The sequence below is a fragment of the Melozone crissalis genome, unplaced genomic scaffold, assembly GCF_028551555.1.
Source record: "Melozone crissalis strain CALT ecotype California unplaced genomic scaffold, PUWL_Pcris_2 ptg000066l_1, whole genome shotgun sequence".
In the NCBI taxonomy this organism is placed as follows: Eukaryota; Metazoa; Chordata; class Aves; order Passeriformes; family Passerellidae; genus Melozone; species Melozone crissalis.
In genome coordinates, this window is record NW_026535844.1 from 5830788 (window position 1) to 5854012 (window position 23225).

The 23225-nt window shown below is 54.3% G+C and overlaps 1 pseudogene; it reads right to left on the reverse strand.

Annotated features, from left to right (window-relative positions):
- LOC128945560 (uncharacterized) overlaps nt 1–23225 on the reverse strand; it is a 1627138-nt pseudogene that overhangs the window by 1470417 nt on the left and 133496 nt on the right.

Below are 23225 nucleotides of genomic sequence, written 5' to 3' on the forward strand. Positions count from 1 at the left end.
TGTAGAGGCTCCATATCTAATTTTCCCTCTTTCCCTGGGGCTGCCCACACTTCTGGGTTCACTTCAGCATAGGCCTTGCATGACATTTGGCACAGAGGTACAACAGAAATGGCCTCTGTATCACTTTTTATAATATTAATTTGCATTACGAGTTTAGCGATCAAATGCCTTCCCAGTAAATCATGATAACAATTAGGAGCAAATACAACTTCATGCATTTCAGACCCATCTCCCACTTCTGCTAACAGTGGTTGAATAAAACCACACATCCTTCTCACTTATCCCCTGAATAATCAGAGACATTTTTGCCCCCATTAGGTCTAAGATTCAGAGTGGATTGAGAGGCCCCTGTGTCCAACAGGACATGCCTCCTCTCAATGCAGACCCACCCTGAATGTTCTCAAGGGCTGCAGTGTGGAGGGTCCCTGGTGTGATAGGAGTTCTGACAGCCCTGCCAATCCATGTCCATCAAGGGGTGGACTTGTTGGTCCTGAGGGTGCTGCTGTCTGTGCTTGCAGTGTCCTTGTGCCCTGCAGCTGGAGCCCTGGCTCCTTGCCAGGGGCTGTTTGGGTGGGCTCTCCCCTGCCGAGGAGGGCAATGCCTCTGCCAGGTGCTTGTGGCCGAGCCCGTGCCCTGGGTGCTGGGGCCCCCTTGGCCCCTGGGGTTGATCCCTCAGGGGCTGTAGGAACTGTGCCCTGGCCTTTGCCTTCAGCTTGGCCTTTTGCTGCTCCCTTCTTGCCCTCACCTGCTGTGCCTTTGTGCCCAAGTGCTGCAGGGCCTCCTTGTGCCCCTCCTGCAGCCCCCCTCAGTGCCTGTGGGTGCTTGTCTTGCTTTACAAGAGAGGTGTCTGCTCGGGAAGGCAGAAAAAGCCTCTCTTGGAATGGATAATGCAAACCCCCTCCCTCTTAATTTTTAGACTAGTGAAATGAAGGGGCTCTCAGGCAAAGATATGGGAATAGGAATACCAGTTCTTTACGAGTGTGTATAATAAAGCAAACAAACACCAACAGCTGCGGCACTGACAGCAAACAGAGCCCGGACCCAGTCCCGGCCTTTGGGCTGCAGCGCTTTGCCCCTTGGGTGCAGTTCCGGGCACGGCCGGCAGGGGCGCTGGTGGCTCCCGCGGGGCGGGGCAGCGCATCCCTCCCATGGGAACCTCTCTGAACGGAAATAGAGCAATCCCTTCATCTCACTCTTTCACTTTTTTACCTTCTCTAGCCTTTCTCCCGTGTTTTGGGAAAGAATTTGGACGGGGCTGCCTTTTAACTGAGCTCCTAGTGTTTCGATAAGGTGCTTCCTGTGGAGAGAGAGAGTTTCCCTGAACATCCGGAGCTGTGGTTACCAAAGGGATGTAACTCAGAGCAGAACGAGGTCAGGGGAGGATATCCCGCCGAGGCTCGGTGGGAGTGTGGCCAGGGTCTGCTGCCGGAATCGCCAGAGGGGGATGTTCCCGTGGAGCCCGAGGCGGAGCGTGGGTAGCCCCCACATGGCTGATGGTGGCTGATCCAGCAGCTGCCGGCAGAGCAAAGGCAGGTGGGAGAGCCCGGCAGCAGCGGCGGTGCCCAGCGCAGGTGGCATGGGCAGGGCAGGCGGGGATGGGATGGCTGGGACCCCCCCTGGGTGCGGTGGGCGCGGTGACCTCGGAGCAGACGGCAGGACAGAGCAACCCCCATCTTCCCCAGCATGGCCGGCAGAGCGGCCGCGGGCCAGGCAGTGGGAGCAGGGCACACAAGTTGAGCGACAGCGCCGGGGCAGGTGGAGCTGCCCTGGGCAGTGAGGCCGCACCTGGGATGGAAACCGGGGCAGGCGGAGCTGAGGCGGGCAGCGAGCCGGGACCCGGGGCAGGCGCCTCGTGAACGGAGGGGGCAAGACCTGCAGAGGATCCCACTGTCTTTATGGTTTTTCCTCCTGTTCCCTTCCCTTTCATTTCCCTTTTTCTTTTCTTGTTTGTTCTCGGGGCATTCTGATACTTCAACGATTTTTATTCTCCTAAAATCTCCTGTCTTACATATGGCATATTCTCTTTCTTCTATATTAAATGTGGTTTTTTTACAAATAAACCCACAACCTAACAAATCTAAACTTCTGCTTGGATACTTTGAAATGGCCAACGAGCTGACTCAGGACCTCCTAATGTTGTTTTTCTCTTCAGCTTTTTATTTATCCTTTGGGAAATTAAGGATTCATCCTAAATCCAAAAATCCCAGTGCACGTATAGTTCCTTAAAAAATGATCACACAAAGCTTGAGTACCCCAGTGCGTTTTCTGATGCATGTCTTCTAATATTTTCCTAGAAGTAAAGCAATTTATTAAGTAATTGTCTTCCATCAAGAAGTTTCCATTTCCCTGATTTATCTTGTTCACTTCCTGTGTTGTTTGATTCTTTTTTCTTGACTTTCCTAAACTTTGGAATTTCCAGTTTTTCCTCGTTTGGGGTTAATATTAACATAACTCTTTCAGCTCCATTTTCTGCTGCATCCTTAGCTTCGTGATCTGCCAAGTTATTTCCTCTTATTTCTGGGGTCTTTCCCTTTTGGAGTTCCCTAATATGTACTATAGCTATCACTTTTAGGTGATTGTAATGCCTCTAAAATAAGTTCCTCATGTACTAGTCCTTTTCTTCTTGAATTAAGTAATCTTCTTCCTTTCCAAATTTTTTACAGGTATGTACTACTCTAAAGGCCTACCCTGAATCAGTATGTATAGTTCCTTTATTTTGTGTTAAATATTCTAGTGCTCTTTTAAAATTATTTAATTCACAAGTTAGAGCTTACTAGTTTAACAGTAATTTCCCTTTTTCCATAGTTTGCATGTTTTTCCCATCAACTACTACATACCCTATATTTTCTCCTTTTGCAAGGAGTTGTATCTCTGTTAGCTAACATAACTCCCAAAGGAATGTTTTTTTTCATTTTTTTTCCCCTGTGCCCAACTTACTGGTTTTTGATCTCATTTTTCAAGATCTTATCTATTCATCGTCTTCCTCTGTTTTTCACATTCACTAACAAGCTAAATACCACTTTTCTTTCAAATACACTCATGAAAATAAAAAATCTTTTTCCTCACACTACTTTCAGTAGAATACACCTCCCTCCAAGGAAATATATTGAAGCTTAAAACACACAATCCACATTACCTATACTTTCATTCATCTACATTCAGTCACTTTTATTTCTCACTCACTTCCACACATTCTTTCCCACCCTCAGGACACAGAGTGGATCCCTGTTGACAGAGAATCGCGGGTCCCTGTGGCCCCCCCTCACCTTGGGGTGGCCTCTGGGCCTCAGTATCTCCGGGCCTCCTGGGAGGGCCCTGACTCTGCTGCCTCCGGTGCCGGTCACCTGTGAGGCTGATTTGTGTGTCACTCACACTCTTTAGCCAGGGCCCCCTCACACGCCCTGGGGACAATGGCCCCTTTGCAGGTCACCTGTACCTTATGCCACAGCCCCCACACACCCAGGAGAACAATGGCTTATTTGTGGGTCACACACTCCTCTTTCCACAGCCCCCCCTTCCCACTCGCCCGGGAAGCTGAGGCAGATTTTGTGTGTGACTCACTCTCACACACAACAACACAACAATAAGGTACCTTTTACTTTCACATCAGCTATTAAAACTTTAGGTGTTTCTGGCCAGTCCTGGTGCTCTTGGATATCCCTCAACCCAGCTGTGTTGTGCAACCCCAGATGCTCTTGGGTGTTGGAGTGTTGGGGGGTAGGACGGTCGGGACAGACGGAGACGAGAGAGCTCTGCAGCCAGGTCGTGGAACTTGCGGTTTATTGCAAAGGGCCTGGGTGCAGGGCCCTGCTTGGAGCTGCCAGGCACAGCTGGAGCAGGCCCGAGAGAAGAGAGGGGTAGAGAGGGTGAGAGAGTAAAAGCGTAAGAGAGCGAGGTTCCCATTACAATACAATAAATTTTCTGTGTTGACTATTCTATTGCTCACTAACCAATCTAGTACAAGATAGAAATCCTAGAGCGTTTACATACAGCCTATAAGAATCATTACATTACCATACTGTGTTACATTTTAAACCCTTAAAAGTCCTTTTTGGACCCCTTCTGCTGGGCTAGTAGGCTCTGCTCTGACCCTTGGACCTGTCTGTAAGCAGAGAGAATTATTTCATCAAAAGGGGATTACCTTCAGCCAGCCATACCATTGTTTTCCAGTTGTTCAGAAACTAAGATATCTCAAAGCTTGCTTTCATTTCAATCTCGCTTATAGTTTCTATATTCTCAAAATCTTTTGCCAGACAATCATATTTATAAGGCTTTCCTGTCTCATCTTCCCCAACACTTTGGCATTGTTTTATCCCTCAGCCCAGCTGTGTGCTCCAATCCCAGATGCTCTTGAGGATATCTTCACTCTGGCAGAATTTTGCTCAACCCTGAATGGTCTTGGAATGTTAGTCCCTCAGCCCAGCAGGTTTTAATTCTGGATGCTCTTGGGCACTCTTATCCCTCAATCCAGCAGGTTTTTAGGGTCCTCGTTTGTCCCATTTCCTAGTGGATTGGGCTCGGAAACTCCTCTGCTGCCTTCCTCCGAGGGGTCCAGCCCCTCTCTGAGACCCAGTCCCAGTTACCCCGGGGGATTCTCTCACTCCTGTTAACATTCACTTTGTCTCTCTCCTGGCCACTTACCGTGGAAAGTCGGAAACGCAGCGTGGGAGACTCCAGCACTCACTTGGCAGGTCTGGAACAACCAGCCCTCCTCTCATTCACACACATTCATCCCCCTGTACCTGCCCCCCTGAGAAATACTTACCAATCCCTTTTCCTTCCCGGGTTCTTCCTGCACATTACTACTCTTATGGGGCCAATTACCGCGGTCGTAGGGAGCCTTTTCCCTTCTCTTTGTTTTATTGTCTCCTTTTGTCCGCCATAACCTGCGTCTGTCGGTCACCCCAGGGGAGACAGAGCGAGGCTGCCAACGGGGCAGGGCGCGTCTTCCCCACTCTGACTCTCCTAAAGCACCGGCAGCGAGGTGTTCGTAACCATCCTCTGCTACAATTGTGAAAAATGCCAATCACGTGCTTTTAAAATTTGCAAAGTTTAATGGTAATAAAATGGTTATAAATAATAGTAATAATATTAGAGTAATAACAATTTGGAGAAATCGAATTAGGACAATATGAGACAACAAATACGAAGTTACGGACGTCTGGGTACCTTTTTCTGGGCAGCACAAGCCTGAAAAAGGACACCCGTTAACACAGGATTAACCATTAAAAACAATAGCCTGTTGCATATTCATACACTTCATACATGATGCATAAATTCCATTCAAACACAGGATTCTGTCTGGTCATTGTCAACTTCTTCCTCTGAAACCTAACAGCAGCTTCAAGGCAGGAAGAAGTTATTTCTTCTGACAAGAGACCAATAAATTCTTTTTCCTTGAAAGATTTAGGTGTCCTGTGGTTGCTATCTCGCTGCAAGTCCTTTCTTTAAAATGTCTCATACCAAGCATCGTTTCTATTTTAACATTTTTTAATAACCTAAAACTATATTTAACCCACTACTTAAGAGAATTAATACAGCAGTACTTTCTAACACAAGACATATAATATCCATTTTTGTTAATAATTGTGAAAACCCAATCACAAAATATGCACTTTTCAAATGTATATTCCCACTTTTTCCAGTCTCTCCCACTATGGTCCCAGCTGTCTCCAGCATGGTTCCAGTTGCTTCCTCAATCACCTCAGTGAGTCCCAGTATGATGCCATTTGCTCCCAGTTGCTGCCAGTCAGGCCCAGTATGGGGGATGATGTGCAAGGTGTGCTCACTGTGACACTCAGTTCCTTCCAGTATTAGTCCAGTCAGTCCCAGTATGATCCAAATTTGGCCCAAGTGTGCTCCTAGTCTCTGCCAGAATAAACCAGTTTTGCTCCACATGGTTCCAGTTCCTCTCTTTCACCCTCATTTTCCTTCTTGTCACTCCCAGTATCTCCCAGGGTAGCCCAGTTCCCTCCACCATCTTTCCAGTTCCTTCCAGTATGATCCCATTTGCTCCCAAGCACTCCCAGTCAGCCTCAGTGTAGTGGCACTCACTGCCAGTATGATCTTAGCCATCCTCAGCACCATCCCAGTTCATCCCAGTATATCCCATTTACCCCTAACATGGTCTCAATTGCCCCCCCCCAGGCTCCTGCTCACTCCCAGTGTGATCTCAGCATGATCCCAGTATGATGGCAGTATGGAGTCAGTACAAACTCAGTAGAATCCCAGTATGATGCCAATAGGATGTCAATAGAAAGCCAGTAAAGTCCCAGTTGCTCCCAGTATGATCCCAGAATGATCCCAGTGTCCATCAGTGCGATCACAGTCTGCCCTGGCATGGCAATATGATCCCAGAATAATGTCAGTACAAACCCAGTACAGTCCCATCATGATCCCAGTACGATCCCAGAATGATGTCAGTACAAACCCAATATGATTCCAGTATGATATCTGTACAAGCCCAGTACAGTCCCAGTCACTCCCAGTACGATCCCAGTCCAGCCCAGTCCCTGGCAGTGCTGCCAGTGCTGGGATCCCCCAGCCCTGTGTGCGTTCCCCCCTGGCGGATGTGCCGAGAGGAGCCCCAAGGGTGGCAGTGGCCAGGCAGGGTCCCCAGCAAGGCCCAGTTTGGATGTGCAGCCCCCAGTTTTCCCAGTTTGCCTCTCCTTTGGCCCGGGCCGCGTTCCCCCCGCCCGCAGCGGCTGGGAGCAGCCGAGAGCCCCGCGCTGCCCATCCCGACCTGTCCCGGCTCCATCCCCGCTCCTGCTGCGGGCTGCGAGGGCTGCGGGAACAGGGCACCGAGGGTGTGGCTACTGCTGGGGGAGGAGGAGGATGGAGGGAAGGGCAGGGATGGTGGGGGAGGAGGAGGTGGGGTTAGGGAGGAGGAGCAGGGGGAGGGATGGAAGAGGAGGGATGAAGGCGGAGAGAGAGCAGCGATGAAAGAGGCGAAGGAGGTGGGAATAAGACAGAGAGGGCGGACGAGTGCAGGGGATGGAAGGGGAGGAGTGGGAGGAAGAGGAGGGACAAAGGCAGATCGAGGCTGAGCTGGGGTAGGGAACCACGCAGTCGATCCCTGCCTGAATTCGCAGCCCCCACCTGTGGGATCATCATCCCCCCATCGCGCCGGTGAGCGGGGAGGGGGAGCTCGGCCCGGATATCCTGGGGGGTCCCTGGGTTGGGGTTTTTGGGGGATGTTTGTAGAATGAAGAAGTCCAAGGCTGAGCGGAAAAGGCCCCTTGGGGGGACATCAGGGGGTGACGGTGGCGGCTGCCGGCAGAGGCAGCCTGGAGGAGCAGAGCCCTGTGTCCCCCAGGAGCCCAAAGTGGGGAGCCCAGAGAGGGGGGAGCGGCGCCATTGGCGGGAGCCTCAAGAGCCTGGAGAGGGGTAGGGGGAACTCCTTGGAGCCGCTGCAGCCCAGAGCAGAGAATGAGGGGAGAAGGGAGCCCGGGAGCCCAAACAGCCCCTGGATCCCGAAATGGGGAGAGTGAAGCAGGGGGAGCTTTTGGGATTGCTGGGACTGCCAGCAGCCTGCGCAGGGCAGGCACCGAGGAGAAGGGGGACCCCCAATCCAAGCGTGACCCCAGCAGCTGGGACAGGGGGAACCCCCGAACACCAGAGGGGAGGGGCCAGGGACGGGGAACCCCTGGGAGGCTTTTTCAGGGCTGAATCTTGGGTGTTTGGGAGGTTTTTCTGGAGCCCAGAGTTCCAGTGACTTGTAGAGATGGACTTGGGCAGAGGCACTTTCAAACTCACCGTGCTCATCCCTTGTTTTCCCCAAACCAGGATTTCCCATTGCCAGCTCCTGGGAGGCTGCGAGGAAGAGGAAGTTGCCCCAGGACAATGAGGCAGGTGAGGAGGAAGTCAGTGTCTCTGGAATGCTTAAAATCAGATGGTTTTGGGAAAGCTGTGAAAGACAAGCCTCAGACACATTAGAACTGATTTGAGCTTTGCAACAGCCAATAGATTGATCAGCAGAAAGATTGTATAAGAAGTAGCAAGTAAGGAGAAATAGAACAATGGTCTGTGCATTAACACTTATCTAGAATAACTCCCTAACCTGCGGAAAAGTATATCTAGCAAGATATTAGGAAGATTCAAGCTTAATAATGGAGCTCTGTGTATTGTTTTTTAAGGCTTACAAGCAGGTATTGTACTTGAAATAAGCAAGCGTTGTTTTAACCATCAATGTGCTTAGAGTGCTTGGATGGGACTACTGTTAATATGCTTTTGCTTTGTGTGATTGGCCAAAAACCTTTTAAAGTAAGTTTTAACATAAAGGCCTTTGTCTGCTACCTGTGATGTGAGCTACTGGCATCTTCCCATTGTCATAACCAAGTAATGAGACAGATGGTTGGACAATCACACAGCTCAGGACGCATTCCCAGCAGTCCAGTCCTGTTGGTGGTTTGTGCACAGCCCCGAGCTGGCGATGAGTGCCCCTTTCCCCTCTGTGCTGCTCCATCTCCCATCCCAGCACGGCCCTGGCTGCAGCTCAGCCCTGGGGGGATCTCCTTGCACTTGCCTGTGGCACGGAGGCAAATCCCATCCTGTCCTTGTCCTTCCTCCCCCAGAGCAGGAGCTGAGCATGGAGAGCAGGGAGGACAAATGCCCGCGGCAGAACCTGGTGGAAGAGGCTGTTTTGAGCGGCTCCACGGCGCAGGAAGCCAATGGGGAGGAAAATCCCCGGAGATGCCGCACGAGGAGGGGCTGCAAACGCAGCCGGCGGGGATCTGAGGGGGAAAGAGCCAGCCTGGGCCGGGAAGGCGGCCGGAGACGGAGCCAGAGGTCGGAGCTGGTGCTCCATGAGCAGCTCCATGATGGGGAGAAGCCACACACATGCATGGAGTGTGGGAAGAGCTTCAGGTGGAACTGCCACCTGATTGTGCACCAGAGGATCCACACTGGGGAGAAGCCCTACGAGTGTGGGGAGTGCGGGAGGAGCTTCAGCATGAGCTCCCACCTTATCAGCCACCAGAGGATCCACACTGGAGAAAGGCCGTACAAGTGTTCCGAGTGTGGGATGTGCTTCAGAGAGAGCTCCATCCTGATCACACACCACAGGACCCACACTGGGGAGAGGCCCTATGAGTGTTCCAAGTGTGGGAAGGGGTTTCTGACCAGCTCCGATCTCCTCCAGCACTATCTGAGTCACAGAGAGGAGAGGCCCTTCCAATGCCCTGACTGCGGGAAGGGATTCAAGCGCAACTCCGCCCTCGTCACCCACCGGCGCATCCACACAGGGGAGAGGCCCTACGAGTGTGATAAATGCAGGAAGAGGTTTCAGAACAGCTCCTGTCTCCTCCAGCACTATTGGATTCACACAGAGGAGAGGCCCTTCCGCTGCCCCGACTGTGGGAAGGGATTCAAGCGCAACTCCGCCCTCGTCATGCACCGGCGCATCCACACAGGGGAGAGGCCCTACGAGTGTCCCCAGTGTGGGAAGAGCTTCTCACAGAGCTCTCACTTGACCCAACACCAATGGAGGCACTGGTAAGGGAAGCCCTGCGAGTGCCCCGAGTACGGGCAGAGCTTCGTGCGCTGCTCCAGCTCCATCCCCCACTGGAGAAGGCACCTTGGGCACAGCCCTGGTCACTCACATTCCCTGTGATCCATGTTGAGAACACACCTGGCTGCTTTGCCTTTTGGTTTGCTTCACCTTCATCCTTTAAGAACACCCAAAACTGGGTTAAATGAAGGAAATTCATTGAATATATCTGACGTTGCATAATTTCTCAGTTGTTTTAGAGGGAATTTAGGATTTGGGGACACGTTTTGTGTGGAGTGCTGCTGTTGCTAAGAGGCAGGAATTTGATCTCACCCTTTTTGTGTTGCTAAGAACTCCTCCCCTGACCCCAACCCCAACTCCACCCTTGGCACGCCCTATAAAAACTCCATGGCCCTTCCTGTGTCCTGTCTTTGGGGGTTAAGAAATGGATTCCCAAAGGATCAGCCCTATTCCTACTGGATTCCAAAGGATCAGCCTCATTCTCCACTTGATTCCTAGAGGACAAAGCTTTTCCCAGTGGATTCCCAGAGGATCAGCCCTTTCCCCACTGGATTCTTAGAGGATTAGCCTTTTTCTGACCAGATTCCAAAAATTTCAGCTTCTCCCACTGGATTCCCTGAGGATAAATATTTGCCCACTGGATTCCCACAGGATCAGCCTTTTTCACTGGATTCCCAGAGGATTCTGACTGGGTCACTGTTTTTTTTTTGTTTGTACTACTGCATTTGTATTTTTAATTTTTCGTAATAAAGAACTGTTATTTCTACTCCCATATCTTTGCCTGAGAACCCCTTAATTTCAAAATTAATTAATGTCATCATCATCATCATCAAAGGGAGGGGGTTTACATTTTCTATTTCAGTGGAGACTCCTGAAATAGGGAGACACCCCCAAGGCTGGGCCATGTAAAATAGTTCCTGAAATATGTAGATTAGTTTATGGATATGGATGAGGGTCTATGAATATGCAACAGGCCGATGTAGTTAAACCAGATTAATTAAGGGGTGTCCCTGAAAATAACTGGGGGGTCTTGGTGGCCATAACAACCTTTGCTTTACGGTCCTTTTCTCCCATTACATCAGCCTGTTACATATTAATAGGCTTTTCGCATATCCATGAACTACTTTACATATTCCAGGAACAAAATTGGCTTCATCCTGTTTGAGGGTCCCATCCCCCTGCCAGCTCAATTTTGGGGTCCCCCCCCCCTCTTTTCCCTGCTCTCCCTCCCCTTTCCGATCGTTCCCCCAGTCCCCTCCCCCGTGTTTGGTTTTGGGGGCTCCAGGCCCTTCCTGCTCCGTTTTAGGGTCCCGACCCCATTTTGGATTAATTTGGGGTCCCCAGCCCATCCCCAGGATCCCCTTCCCCCCCCCCACCGAATTCCACTCCTGGCAACTGATGAGTCATCAGCGAGACACGCTCTGATTGGCTGGAAATTACACCCTTCCCCTTCCCCCGCGATCTCTTAGTATTTACCGCAGTGAAAGGCCTTAGTGTGTACCGGCGACTGATGAGTCAGAGTCGGGCCGGGCGCTGATTGGCTGAAAATTGCTGAGCGGGGCCAGTGCTCTGAGTTTGTGCCCAGCAAGTGGATTGTCATCAGTGCTGCGCGTTCTGATTGGTCGGGATCTGTTTATGGGTGGGGACCGGAGGAACTGGGGTTTCTTGGGGTTTATTTGGGTTAATTTAGGGTTTGTTTGGGGTTTATTTGGGGCTATTTATGTACTAATTGGGGTTTCTCTTGGGTTTTACTTGATTTATTTCTGTTTATTTGGTGTTATTTGGAATTATTTGAGTTTATTTGGAAGTACTTTGGTTTGTTTGGGTTTATTTGGGCTTCTTTGGAATTATTTGGGTTTCTTGGGAGTTATGTGGGTGTACATGGGGTTTTTTTAGGTGTACTGGAAATCATTTGGGGGTCTTTGAGTTTAATTCGGTTGCTTTTGTTTGTTTTTTTGGGGTTTTTTTGGTTTTTTTGGGGGGTTATTTGGGGCATTTTCAGGTATTTGGGTTTTTTTGGGTGTTCTTTGGGGCTTATTTCGAGTGTTTTGGGGTTATTTAGGTTATTTGGGGTCATGTGGGGTCAAAAAACCCGGGAATGTTTCTCCTGTAAAAAAACGGGAATTTTTCGTGAAAAATCTGAGAGTTTTTCCCCAAAAAACCGGGAAAGTCCTTTAAAAAATCCCAGACTTTTCCCAGCCAATAGCGGAGCGCCCCACCCCAAACTATCCAATCACCACTCTTCATCTCCCAAACCAACGAATCATGGCGCACCCCACCCCAAACCAACCAATCACCGCGGGTATTCCCTCAGGAACACCGGTCTTACCGTGCGCGGATCCAACCAATCACCGCATGCCTCCCCACCGCCCGCCTCTCGCGCGCCGAATCAACCAATCACCGCAGGTCTCCCCTCAGCTACTCCCGCCTCTCTCGAGCTGAACCAACCAATCACCGCGCGCCTCCCCTCGGCAAAGCCCACCTCCCTCGCCCCTCTCCTGTCAATCACCGCGCTCTCTATCAAACCAACCACTCACCGGGCGTCTCCCCTCAGCAACTCCCGCCCTCCCCGCCCCTCCTCAACCAATCGGAGCCGAGCCCAAAGCAGCGCCCCCTGACCACGGGCCGGGCATGGAGCGGGCGCCCCCTCCCCCCGCTCCCCCGAGACCCCCTCAGGGACCCCCGAGAGCCGCCCCGGGCTCGGGCGGGTCCTGCGGGAGGCGCTGGAGAGAGCGGGGGGGGGCGCTGGGAGAGGACGGGGGGCTCCGGGTACTGCTGAGGAGGTGCAGGGACAGGTGAGGGGTCCTGGAGGGGTCGTGAGGGGAATTTGGGGAGGGGTCTTGAGGATGTTTGGGGGGGGATTTGGGGAGGGTCTGGGGGGAACTTGAGGGGGTTTTAGCAGGGTCTGGGGGTGCTGGGGGGGAATCTGGGGAGGGGTCCTCGGGGGGTGTCAAAATCCGTCGTCACGAACGGGTTTCGTGATGGTTCATGGATTTGATGTCAGGGTGCAAAAAGAACTGACACGGTACAAGGGGGTTTGCAATGATAATCGAAACAAATGCACCTTTATTGAATGACCACAGCAAAATGCGATAGAGGGATTAAGGGAGAGAAAAGATAAAGGAAGAGAGAGGGAATAGGGCTGTCAAATGTAGAGACAAAGTCCTTTGGTCCAGTCCAGTCGAGGATCCGCCTGTTGCGTCGGGGAGATCTCGAAGTCTCTCGCTAACTCAGAGGTTTTTATTATGATAACTCCATTGGAAATTACGAGGGGGGGGATACAGATACAATAAGGAATAGATGTAACAGGTAGTCCATGCTCTCAGCAGTAAACGAGAGCCATTGTCTTCTTGGTCCAGCGGTCACAACCTGCAGGCAAACATCTCGCTTTGGTCAGCTTGCCTCCCCCACACACCTGCCCCGGGCTGGGGGTTTCAGTCCCAGTCCTTGGAAGGAGCAGAGGGGCCTTTTCACATGGGGGTTCCATGTCTCAGTCCTTGATGGAGAGGCTCCTTCCATCTCAGTCTGTCTGTCACGGTGGTTGTGAAACAGGTGAGGGTCTTCTGTGGGGGGACCACCTGAAACTCAGGAGAAGTCCAGCCAGGCCGAGAGGTGGCACAGCTCCCAAGGCTGTTGTTGCGAAAAGGGCACGATGCTCCCTTCTTGTCCTTGGGCTCAGTGTAGCATACAGCAAACAACACCTGTGAGAACAATGGCTTAGCAATGCTCTCAGATCTAGGGCGTTGTTGGCATGTGACTTTCTCCTTTGGAGCCAGAGATTTAAGACAGGGGCGGTCTTTTCTTAGTGGTCCCCCAATGACGATCCTGAGGCAGACGAGGGAAAATTTGGAACCGACTCTTACACCAATATAAAATTATTTTTTAAATTATATAAATTTAAGTTGTATGGTGTTTTCATAAAATAAAATAACATTTTATTAAAATTAAAAACTATTATTTTAAATTAATTAGCTATTCTTAACAAGGGTTGAGCTCTCCCTCCCTGCTCAGTGCAGGATGTGGGGAGGGGGCGATGCTGACGGGGCCGGGGGGGCTGCAGCTCTGGGGGCGTGGAAAAACGGCGAGGTTCTGGTGCTGCTGCTCTTCTTCCTCCTCTTCTTCTTCTTTCCAGTTCCTCCTTCCCTCACCTCCTCCTCTTTTCTTCTTATCCTGCCTCCTTCTCCTCCGCTCTCCGGCCTTTCTCCTGATCCTTCCTCTTCCTCTTCCTCTTCCTCTTCCTCCCCCTCCTCCTCCACATCCTCTTCCCGCTCCCCCCGGGCCCAGCCCCCACCCTTTGTCCCCCTCCCTCTTTCCACACCCCTCTCCATCGCCCCCCAATAAACGGCCCCGGGCCCAACTGGGAAGCTTTACTGGGAGCACTGGGAGCAGGCACTGGGCGGGGGCAGAGCGCCAGCAGGGCTGGGGGGGACACGGGACCCCCCCAAAGTCAGCGGAGCGGGGACGGAGCGGGGGGTCCCGGCGGGCCCGAGCCCACGGGGAGGGGCTGCGGCCGCCGCCGGCTCAAGAGCTCTGGGGGCAGAGAAAAGGGGGTGACACCGAGCTGGGGGCGCCGGCGGGAGCGCACACGCTCCGCCACGGCGGGGACGCCACCTCCGGCACCCGCCCTGACCTTCTTGCGCAGGGAGAAGCCGAGCCCCAGCGCCAGGAAGACCAAGCCCAAGACGAAGCCCCCGATGCCCGTCAGCATCTTGCTGCGGGCGGCGTCCGGCGGCATCTCTGGGGGGTCCGCAGGGCTCAGCAGCCCCAAAACCTCTCACCGACACCCCGAGCCTCTACCAGGGCCCTCCCTGTGGCCCCCAGCCCAGCCAGGAACCACTGAAACCTCCCCCCGATCCCTTTTTGGCCTGGCCAGGAGCCACCAAAGCCCCTCCCGTCCCTCTCAGCATCCCACAGCCCCCTCCCAGTTGCCCCCAGCACCCCAGGACCCCCAAAGCCTCTCGCAGTCTCTTGGCAGCCCCAGCAGGACTCAGCCAGAGCCCTCCCAGGCTGTGCCCAGCACAACCGAGCTCATGGCGCGCCCCGCTTTGCCATCGCCGATCTCCTTCCAGCCCCTCCGGGCTCACTGCGATCCCTCCCAGTCACACCCAGAGCCCCCAAACTCCCTCCCAGTCAGACCCAGCGCCCCCAAACTCCCTCCCAGTGCCCACCAGGACCCCCCCAAGCCCATCCCACCCTCCCCAGCATCCCCCAAACCCCTTCCCAGCCCTTGCCCAGCCCCTCTCCCAGTTCCAGCCCGGGTCTCTCCATCTCCCTCCCAGTGGCTCCCAGCACAGCCCAGCGGCTCTGCCAGCGCCCCCAGGGGCTCCCCCGTACCCCAGTGCCGCCTTGGGGGCTGCTCCAGGCTGACGTGCTCCACCTGGCAGCTGTAGCTGAGCCCGCGCCGGGGCGGCGTTTCCAGCAGCAGCAGCAGCTGGTAGGTCCAGTCCCCGTTGGGGACCACGTCGGTGGCCACCACGTGCTCCGAGAGCTCCTGCTGGCCCTGGAACCACCTCACCTGGATGGCAGCAGGGTAGAAATTCATCACGGAGTAGAGCAGGCGGCCGGGGCCGGGCTGGGAGCTCGAGGGGGGAACCAGCGAGACGGACACGCTGGGGGGCACTGGGAGAGAGAGCAAGAGAGAGAGCGGGGACACAGTGGGATCAGCTGGGGGGCACTGGGAGAGAGAGGGGAGGGCTGGGCTGGGCTGGATAGGGACTGGGAACGGACTGAAATGGACTCGGAGTGACAGGGAATGGATTGGGGAATGTGGTGGGAGGGACTGGGAATGGGCTCGGATGAATTGGGAATGTGCTGGGAGGGAGTGGGAGAGACTGGGAGGGAGTTGGGTGACACAGAGAGATGGGAAGGAATGAGGGAACTGGGAGAGAGGGTGGAGGTCTGAGAGTGAACTGTGAATGAACTGGGAGGAGACTGGGAATGGACTGGGAGAGACTGGGGAGGAACTGGGCATGGTCTTGGAGGGACTGGAATGGCACTGGGAGGGATCTTGGTGGCACTGGGAGGAACTGGGAATGAAGTGCACGGCACTGGGAGGTCGAGTCCGGCGCGAGGCACTCGGCGCTGCGGGTCTGCCTGGCAGCAGATGAGTCATGAACAGGATGCGATCTCATTGGTTGCCAAGCGTCAACTTTACGGGTCGCTGAAATGGACGCGCGGGGGGCCACTGGGAGGGACTGGGAGCATCTGGAGACCTCGGGGGTCGGCACAAGGAGGGCTGAGGGCTCTGGGCCGATGCCCATGGAGATTTTGAGGGGCTCCAGGGTCACTGGCAGGGCAGGCCCCGAGGGGACGCGCTCTGCCTCGCGCTCACCTCGGCGCTCCGTGTGGAACGGGGTAAAATTCTTGTACCAGCACGGGCAGAACCAGTCCACCGCAGTCCGTCTGTCCTCCATGAATACCGCGTTGCTGTTTCAGCGCTTGGCCAACTTCTCCCCATAGGGGGTGAACCCCACAAAGTGCCCCACGTCGCTGTCGAACATTATGAACTGATCCCGGTTGTAGACGGATCTCTGGACGTACCTCACCTTCTCCGTGCCGTTAATGAAGTAACACTCGGACTTTGTCATCCTTTGGAACACCCCTGTGTGTGCAGAACATAGATCGGGGGGTGCCTCTCCAACACCCTCCCCCAGAACCCCCAGAGCGCCGGGGCCACCCCGGATCCCCACTCCGCACCCCCTGTGCCCCTCGGCCGCCATGGGACCCTCCTGCCCGCGCTGCCGCTTCCTCTTTGCCGCCCTTCCCCCATTTCCCCTTCCACATCCTCTCCCCTCCCACCCCCGGCCGCTCCCCAAATCACTTTGGGGTGCCATTTCTCCATTTTCCCACAAATTCCCCAAACCCCAGGCCCCATTGCGATCAGTTTTGAGGTCCCCCCCTCCGCTTTTGCCCGCTTCCCCACTCCTCCCTCTCCTCCCCCCGCCCCTCAGCCCCTCCTGCTCTCCCTTTGGGGGGGTCCCTTCCTCCTCCCCCTCCATTCCGGGCTCCCCCCTTCGCCCCCTTTTCCCCCTTCTCCCCCCCGTCCCAGCGCCTCCCGCCCCCCCGCTCACCCGAGAGCTCCGCGCCCGCAGCCGGGGGGGCTCCCAGCACCACCAGTGCCGCCAGTAGGGCCCCAGCTGCCGCCCCTCGCCCCATGGCCGGGGCCGGGCCGGGAGCAGCAGCCCCAAAGCAGCCGCGCTGCGCTGGGAGCGCCAGTCCGGAGCAGGGCGGGCTCGGCAGCGCCGCGCGCTCTCATTGGCTGCCGCCGCTTCTGGGCAGCGATCGGCCACGGGCTCTGCCCAGCAACCGATGAGGCAATCCAACGCACCGACCGCTCATTGGCTGCACCGCCTCCTGCCTGCGCTGCCATTGGCTGAGGCCTTTCCGGGACGCTGCAGCCCCGGGCTGGGGGTTTTTTGGGCAGGGGGAACCTTGGGGCGCCGGGCAGGTGGGAGCTCAGGTGAGCCCAGCAATGCGGGCCCAGGTGCGCGGCATCTCAGGGCTGCCCGTGGCGAGCGGTGACGCTGGCCCGCTGCCAGGCACCCCCAGAGCCGCTCTGTCCCTGCCCCCGCAGCCGCACAGGGACAGAAAATGGAACCGAGGGTTCCTGCGTGGGGACAAGGACCGGGAGAGATCCCTCAGCAAATCCCACACTGGCACAACAGACCCGGCCTGGGCACACGGAGGGAATTTATTATCAACCAAATCACAGCAGCACAAGGAGAAGGGAAAGAAATCTCTCCAACACCTTCTCCCTGCCCAACACGGATCACCCAGAACAGGGGTCACCAGGGCTCTGCCCAACGGGGGTCACTGGGGATCATCCAGCGCGGATTCTCCCATGGGGGATGGAGCTGGAGCAGCGCACCAAGCTCTTCCCACACTCGGGACACTCGCAGGGCCTCTCCCTGGTGTGGAAGTGCTGGTAAGTGACGATCTCTCAATCCCACCTGAAGCTCTTCTGACATCCCAAGCACTCCTAGGGCCATTCCCCAGTGTGGATCTTGTGGCGCTTGCTGAGGTCGGACATCCCATTGAAGCGCTTCCCACATTCCTCACACTCACAGAGCCTCTCCCCAGTGTGGATGTTCAGGTGTTCCATCAGGGTGGAGCTGGAGCTGAAACCCTTCCCACATTCCAAGCACTTGTGGGACTTCTCCCTGCCATGAGGCTCCTCCACCAGCTCTGAGCTCTGGCTGCATCTCCGGCCGCCTTCCTGGCTCAGGGCGGCTCTTTCCTCCCCACACCTCCCTGGGCTGGGTTTGCAGCCCCTCCTTGTGAGGGATCTCTGGGGCTTTTCCTCCTCCTCCATCTTGCCACAGCTTGGGAATTACAAACCCTGGTTTGGGGGAAACCAAGGTGGGAGCACCTTGGAGTAGAGGCTTCTCCTGGCAAGGTCCATCTCTGGAACTCAGCAGGAGTCTTGTGTCCATGAAAATCTCCACACATCAATATTTAGCCTGAAACAACTCTCCCAGGAGCTCCCTATTGCTGATCTCTCCACTTCTGGGGTTCCAGAGGTTTCCTTTCCTTGGGATCACAGGGGTCCAATGGTTCCAGGGGTTCTTCATTCTCCGGCGTCCTGCTTAGGGATGATCCAGGGGCTTTTGGGGGTCCATGGGGTCCCTTCTACCCTGATGTTCTACTTTGAGATCCCAGGGGTCCCTCCTCTCCAGGCTCCCCCTCTTTCCAGTCTGCCGGGGTCCCCCTGCTCTGGGCTTGCCCCTCTCTGCTCTCCCCACTCTGGGGGTCCCAGGGGTTCCCTTCCTCTTCTCTCCCGGGGGTCCCCAGGACCAATATCCTCCCCTGCCCATATGGGGCAATGGCCTTGTGGGCCCCCAAAGATCCCCCAAGGGGCTCAGCTTTGGGGTCCTGCAAGATCCAAACCTACACACACAGAGAAAAAAACCTCCCAGAGACACCAGATGATATTTGGGGTCAATTCCACAACCTGCAAGCTCCAAACACACCCCAATAAAAAACCCTCTCAGGGACCCCCCCGATGAATTTGGGATGAGCTCCCCCTCCCCGCTCACCTGCAGGACGAGCTGGGGGCGATGGTCCCGCGGCTGCGGTCACAGGGGGCACTGGAACCTCCTGTTCCTCCTGTTCCTGCTCCTGCTCCTCCTCTTCCTGCTCCTCCTTTTCCTCTCTCTGTCCCTCCTCCTCCTCCTTCCTAACCCCACCTCCTCCCCAGTTTCTGCCTTCTGTGTATTTAGAGTGGGGAACCTTGCTCGTTTTTAGAACTAGAACAAAGATCCCAGATGGAACAAGGCTTGCTGCTTTTAGTCAGAAGTATCAGTGACTAAAGGTCACGTTTCCTTTGGTTTGGTGCCATCCTTGTTCCTCCTCAGTGTTCAGGCTGGGCTGTGGGGTGTCCTTGTTTGCTGCATTTTCCGAGTTCCTCTTACACCCTTTGGGCCATAGGCTGTGCCCTGGGAGGGTTCTTTTTGCTCCTTTGTGACACACGAGAACCTTCCAGGCGGTTTCTGCGTGAGCTGCTGCTGGGATGTCACAGGAACAGCGCCACATCCCCGTGGTGTTCCCGTTGCTGTGGGACACGGAGGCCTCAGTGCCCAGAGTGGCTCTGGGCTCGTTGCCGGAGGATCCTCCTGCCCGAGGCGTTCTCAGCAGCCAGCCCAGCCCTGACCGGTGTCCTTCTGTGCTTGCAGGTGTTATGTTTGCCCAATTATTCCATCATAAAAAAACCCCAAAGAATATTTAAGGTAGCAGCAATTTTAATTAAACAGTTTAGCAAATATATAAATAAGGGATAATATGGTTCAAATAATAGCGCATAAGCAAAAACAACCGCGGGGTACGGAGGGCAGGGTTCAATGACCCTTGCCACTTCACGTGCAAGTTTGCCAAGTGAAAGTCGCCCCTTATATGCCATGTGTCAATGCCATCTCCTCCTATTTTTGGTTCGTCACTTTTCTGTCTCCGCCCTCCTCACCACCTTTACCACGCATGCGCCACCACTCGGTTTGGTGGTCGCACAGGTCTTTGGGGGTAGTCACTGATGAAGGCCGTATAGTCTTCTTCATTGTCCTTTAATTCACCTTTGGGTTACACATGCGCACCAAGCCAGTATAATGTAAGCCAAAACTAAGATATTACTACATTTTAGCATCAAAGCAATAAATCTCTTATAGCGGGCATTTTCCTGGGACCCAACAAGATGTTCACTTCTCTCAGTTAATTTTTAGTAACTGTTATCTCTTGCTTTTTCCTCCTATCCTTGAACATCTGCCAGGAGAGGGGTGTAGAGCCCTCCCTCTCCCTTTCTTCTTTGGCATTACAACTTTTATTTGTTTTATTATTTCCAAATATTAATTACTGTATCAATATTGATGACTGTTTCAATTTTATCAGCACGAATCATACCTATTTACCACATTGTTCTCTCTCAGTGTGTGCAGGACCTGGATTTTCTCCATTCCAACCGGGTGATCCACAGGGATCTGAAGAGCTCCAACATTCTCCTGGGCATGGACGGCTCTGTCAGGCTGGGTGGGTGTTCCTGGCCAGGCACGGCGCTCCCGGGCTGCGGGTGTGGGGCTGCTTCCCAGGGAGGGCCAGAGCCCCACAAGGGCTGCTGGGGGCACTGCCCGGCCCCTGCTGCCAGCTGAGAGCGGCTGCCCCTGCAGAGAGCTCAGCAGAGGAGCAGGGTGCCAGCAGTGCCGTTGCTTTGCCTATGGCTCTGCCAGAGGGGCAGCAGTGGGAATCTAAAGCTCCAAGGGAATCAGTAAAAGCCACTGCATGAAAGCTGAGGGTTTCTTGAAGGGTCCAGTTCCATCTTTCCTTGGCTACAGCCCTGAGGGCTTTTCCAGCTGACTTCACTACTGCACTCTCAGACTGAGAGTGGGGAGTCTTGGTGCTTGGTTTCCTCATTCCAGCTGCCTTTGACAGGGTTTGTTTCTGTCCTCAGCTGATTTTGGCCTCTGCGCTCAGCTCAGCCCTGAGCAGGACCAGCGCAGCTCCATGGTGGGCACTGCTCACTGGATGGCCCCAGAAGTTGTGACCAGATCTCCTTATGGCCCCAAGGTGGACATCTGGGCCTTTGGCACTGTGACCATCGAGATGGTGGAAGGAGAACCTCCTTACTTCAGGGAAACAGCGGCCATGGTAAGAGGCAAATTCTGCAGTGGCTGCAGAGGCCTGTGAGCACAGGGGGACCCTGCACTGGGAGCAGCAGCTGGAGGTTTCTGCACATGGGAAGGGAATTCCCAGAGGACTCCAGCCTCAGCACAGATGAATATTCTTCAGTCTCCAGCAACAATTTGCGTTGGGATTTATTTTGTTGCAGCTCATCTGGCTGTGAGGATGACCTGGAAATGTGAAGCAAGTGCATCAGGTCTAATGTTACCTTGCAAGAAAAACCCACACCAACCCCACATCCCAGCTCCAAACAAAACAAGGTTTCTGCAGGAGCTTCTAAAGGACATTTTGCAAGATGATCTCCCCCCTGATTCTTCTCACTGGGAAACTTGTTGAGAACAGGAAGATGATTGTTTAACATCCCCATAGTCTAACATATTTCTTTCCTAGTCCAAGCTGCTTTCTCTGTGTCACCAAGCCTGAGCTTTCAGCATCACAAACCTCCTGTTTCTTGCCTGGCAGTTTCTGGGATGGGGCATCAGGAATGCATTTACTTGAGTGTCAGTGGCACTGCAGAGATGCACTTGATGTTAGAATCCTCTGAAATAACACAGGCAGACCACACTGACTCTGGAAAATGGCCTGTAAAGCTGGTGTCCATGTTTGGAGAAGCAAAATGTGCTATTTCTGATGGAGGTTCCTACTGACAGAGTCAGCCAATGAAACTGGCTCTCAAGGCGAGATCATTTGGATGTTGCAGTGGCTGTGGCAGCCCCAGGGTTTGGGTTTTTTTGGTTGGCATAGCAAAATGAGCTCTGAGCAGCATCTGTGGCAGGGAGGAAAGTGCCCCTGGAGCTGGGGCTGAGACCCCGGGGTGGATGTGAGCCCGTGTGGGTGTGAAGGGAGCTGGCAGAGCGCTGAGTTTGCTTTCCCTGCAGGCTCGCGCTCTGATCCGGCAGAACGGGACCCCGCAGCTGCAGGAGCCCCGGCGCCTGTCGGCTCTGCTGCGGGACTGCCTCGAGTGCAGCCTGGAGCCGGACGAGGAGCGGCGCTGGGCTGCCCAGGAGCTGCTGCAGCTGAGGGCCAGGGGCTGCAGGGGAAGCAGCAGCGCCAGGGAGGGGTTTTCTTGTGGGGCCCCCTCCGACAGTCTCCAGTCTGGCTGCGTTCCACACGCAGAGCAAGCAGAATCCTCGCCTGCCGTGGCTTGGCAGGCTCCTTTGGAGCTCATCTGGGCCTGGTGCCCCACAGCGAGCAGGGACATCTTCAAGCAGCTCAGGGGGCCCAGAGCCCTGCCTGACCTGAGCTTGGATGTTTCCAGGGAGGAGGCACCTCCCACATCTCTGGGCACCTTCTGTCAGTGTTTCCCCACTCTCCTGGTTTAAAAATTCTTCCTTAGATCTAATCTGAGCCTGCTTCCCCCTCCTGAATTTCAAACCATTTCCCTTTGTCCTGTTGCAACCGAGCCTGTGAGGAACTTGACTCTGGAAAGTAACAGTTAATTTATTTCCTTTTTATCCTTTGGGCAGCACCCATTTTTATCATCAGCCAAGCCTCTCTCCAGCCTGACCCCTCTGATCACTGCAGTGAAGCAACTGAGGGAGCAGTGGAGGAGATGAAGCCCTTGAGGACAGCTTTCAGTTCTAGTAGTCAGGACAACTAGTTAGTTATGGTAGTTAGCACTGGTAGTTAGTTTATGGTAGTTAGCACTGGTAGTTAGTTATGGTTCTTATGACAGCCTGTTTGTTATGGCAGTTGTTTGAATAAAAACTCTCTTAACCCTCAACTGCCTTGCCGTGTCCCTTCCTTCTCCCGCTGTGCCTCAGCTGCCCGGAGCAATGTGAGGGGAGAGCGGGCGCAGCCTGGCCCAGAGCTGAGCCCCAGCAGAGCCCTGGCAGAGCCCAGAGCAGCCTCGGCACCTGCAGAGTCAGCCTGGAAGGAGGCGCTTGGAGCCTTCTCGGCTGCACTCGGCTCTTGGTTACAAACTGGGTGTGCTGGAAAATGCCACCGGCTCTGCACGAGGGCAGAAGGGGCCCGGGGAAGGCCCAAGCGCTTCATGCAAGGGAAAAACCTGCCCTGGGTCTGTTATAAATAACTGGATAGTGTTGGCTTTTGCTATTATGTATTGACTTCTGCAAATTTTTCTTAATCACACTGATTTTGATAGAGTACAATTTTGTCGTGGTTTCACTGACAGGAAGTAGGGGTTTTTTTTCGGATATGCTGTGGTTACCAATAGATGCTCAGGTTTTGACATTGGCACCTGTTGTAGCCACTGAGGTTCGGAGACACATCTGAGAACACACAGGGGTTAAAAACCAGAGCTGCTCCTCTGGGAAGCTCTCTTGGGACTTTGAGGGAAAGAGGTCGGATCTCCCTCTCCCGTCCCTGGACAGAGATGGGAGGTGAGGAGGCCCTTGAGGATGGAAGGGTGGAAGAGCGGCAAGAGACATTGGGCAGCCACACCCCACCCCCCCACCAGGGGAGAGAGAGCGAGAGAGCCAGCATCTGAATTTGATAGCGGGTGCCGGCCCAGGAGGAGAAGGGGGGGGTGCAGCGAGAAGGTGCCTGGCAGGGCAGCGTGGGAGTTCCGGAGCTCCAGACAGGCATGAGACTGAAA